Source organism: Mastomys coucha, unplaced genomic scaffold (assembly GCF_008632895.1).
Source record: "Mastomys coucha isolate ucsf_1 unplaced genomic scaffold, UCSF_Mcou_1 pScaffold21, whole genome shotgun sequence".
Lineage (NCBI taxonomy): Eukaryota > Metazoa > Chordata > Mammalia > Rodentia > Muridae > Mastomys > Mastomys coucha.
Genome location: NW_022196904.1, coordinates 81,305,913 through 81,309,269, shown reverse-complemented (window position 1 = coordinate 81,309,269; position 3,357 = coordinate 81,305,913).

Genomic DNA, 3,357 nt, shown 5'->3' with positions numbered 1-3,357 from the left:
ATTTTTGTGTTTCCTCTTTAAGAGCTTCTAGCTGTTTACCTGTGTTCTCCTGTATTTCTTTGAGGGTATTACTTATGTCTTTCTTAAGGTCCTGTATCATCATCATGATAAGTGATTTTTATATGTGAATCTTGCTTTTCCTGTGTGATGGTGTGTCTAGGACTTGCTATGGTGGGAGAATTGGTGCTGATGATGCCAAGTAATCTTGGTTTATGTTGTTTATTTTCTTACGCTTGCCCCCCTCCATCTGGTTATCTCTAGTGCTATCTGCCCTTGCTAAATCTGACTGGAGCCTGTCCTTCCTGTGATCCTGGTTGTATCAGAACTCCTCAGAGTCAGGCTGTCTCTGTGATCTTGTGATTCTGGGATCCTGTGATTCTGGGCTTGTTACAGCACTTGGGAGTGCAGCAACTTCCTCTGAGTATTGTGGGACTGGCTGTGGAGCTTGCACCCAAGGTCTGCTCAGGATACCAGCCCAGAGTGCCTGGAAGGAACCTGAGCCACTCTGCTGGTGGAGTTCCTGTGTGCCCGGTCCCGCTGGTCCCAGTTACTCCTGGTGTTGGGACAGATGTGTCCTCCTCACCTCTAATCCTGAGAGTGTCAGAACTCCTGGGAGTGGAGTTTCCTCTGGGTGTTATGGGACTGGCTGCAGAGCTTGTGCCTTAGGTCTGCTCAGGACACCAGCCCAAGAGAGACTGGAAGGAACCTGAGCCACTGGGCTGGTAGAGTTCCTGTGTGCCTGGTCCTGCTGCTCCCAGTTACTCCCGGTGTTGGGATACATGTTGTGTCCTCACCTCTGATCCTGAGCATGTCAGAGCCCCTGGGATTGGAGCTTCCTCTGGGTGTTGTGGGACTGGCTAAAGGACTGAATTTATTTTTTTAATCAATATGAAATCATCTTTATTTTCTTATACCTTTTATTTATAGTATACTTTATTGGATAGGAACATGCACATTCCTTCTGACTTTGGATTTCAATTTATGTCTTCTATGTTTTCTGACCCTTTAAGTTTTTTTAAATACATTTACTAGTTAAGTAAGTTCTTATAGGTATCATATATCTTAAAATATCCATCTAGCAAATCTATTTTTTGATTGATGAATTTGATTTACATTCCAAGGTTTCTTTTGGGAGGTATGTACTGCCTTGACAGTTTATTAATCTTATATATAGTCTTAACTCCTCTCTGCCTCTCTTACTGTCTTTGTTATTTGAAAACTTTTTCTGTTGTTGGGATAAAGTTTGATTTTGTTTTCTTTTTGTTGTACCTGTTCTTCTATTGAGCTCTATGCAATTTGTGTGTTTGGCAATAAAGCTCAAGATTTTGACAGAAGGGAGACTTCCTTGGTTCCAGTATCCCAGTAAGCTGGGGCTTACAGCACTGGTTGTCACTTCTTTGGAACTGTGGGTATAAGATAGAACTTTCTCCAAGAATCAATGAATAAACAAAAATTATGTTAGGACTTTGGGTACCAGAAACTGAGATCCTGTAGGCTGTGGAAGAGAAGTTCTTTATATGATATAGATAATATTTGGTCTCATGACACAGATATCCTTGTTTCTAGATATATAGAGTGTGAAGGAAATCTATAGATCCCATAAGTTGACAACCCTGGCGTCAGGTTTTACAGATTTAGTATTTGTAGTCTCGTAGCTAAATGATGTAGAAGCAATGTATTTCATTCACTTTGGCAAATGCCTGTTGAACTGAGGCATGTGGCACACTGATTGGCATGGTCTTGGAGCTGAAGGACATAGACAAAACCTTCTGTTGGTGCAGGGGATTAAGGTTTTTGATCAGAACTAGGCAGCCAGAATTTCAAAGCTGTGTTTAGGATGAGACTTTTCCTAATTTTCAGAGGTGTGCACAGATAGTTGTAGAGATTGAGACACAAGTATCAGCTTTCCTGGTTTGTGAGAGGCTCCTGATATATCGTGTTGAAGTCAAGACTTTTTGACCAGCATCTGCAGGGACCCTGTTCTGTTGGCAGCAGAAGACATGTCCCCTTTTTCTCACTGGGCAAGTGTATGAGTTACTTAGCTGTTGCTGTGATGACTCACCATGACCATGGCAACTTATAGATGAGTTTATTTGGCCTAACAGTTCCAGAGGGTTAGAGTCCATTGGTGGAGTGAAGACATGATGGCAGGAGCAGAAAGCTGAGGGCTCACTCCTTAAACTGCAAGCACGAAATAAAGAGAATGAACTAGTAATGGTTTGAGTCTTTAAATGCTCAAAATCTGCCTCTGGTGACATACTTTTTCTAAGCCTCTCCAAATAGCACCACCAACTGGGTATCAATTATTCAAATGTCCAAAACTATGAGCGACATCTCACTTAAATTACCATACTCCCATGGTTGGGACTTAGTTTGTAGCTGTGAATGCCACTGGACCTGAAGCTTCAGGACTGAACCAAGCTGTACCAAACCATACCAAACCAAAATATGCATAGTCCAGTCAGGTGAGCAACAGAATTGTATGAGGGATGAGATGCACAGGGATTGACAGACTCAGGAGTGCAAAGAAAGACTCTCAGTTTACAGCTTGGCAATGTGGCATACATTTATAATCCCAGAATATAGAAGGCTGAGGCAAGAGGCTTACTACAAGTTTGCAGCCAACATGGGCTGTTATATACTAAGTACCAGGTTGGTCAGGGCTACATCCCAAGATCCTTTGTGTAACAAAAATGGAGGGAGGAGGAACTTATTGAGTCACTTTCTGTAGAAGTTCAAGGTTCCTCACATATGTGAGCAATGGAGCAAGCTGCTAGCTGGTGAATGTTGGTTCTCAGATGTCATGGTCACCCTTCCTGAGTTTTTATGTGCTCTCTAATTTGTTCCAGAGTTTCTAAATTAGGATGACTTTCTACCTTTACATGCCTAGGATGGAAATTATATTCCTGGAGAACACAGACTACTCTGTATTTTGTTTTACTTTTTATAGTAGCATGTAAAGAGGTCTGGTTTAGGCAAATGTTTATTGTTTGGGCAAAAGTATAAGGAAGGGTAATGATAAGTAATTAAATACTTCATCTTCTTTGGAAAGTTTTTTCTTGAAAATTTTACTTTTCCTAAGTTTGAATTAATTAGTGTTGTGTGGGTAAGTGCATGATGTACATGTATCAGCATGTGTGCCTTATCACATGTGTAGAGGTCAGGAGGCAACTGGCAGGAGTTTGTTCTCTCTTCCTGCCTTCATGTGGAATGTAGGGACAGGTGGCTAGGTTTATGTGGTAAGTATCTTTACCCGCTAAGCCACCTAGTTGGTTCTACTTGGAAAAATTTAGTTGTACAACTGCAAGGTAACTTTTGAATGGGATGTTGGCTTTAGTACATTAATTCTTTTTTTTT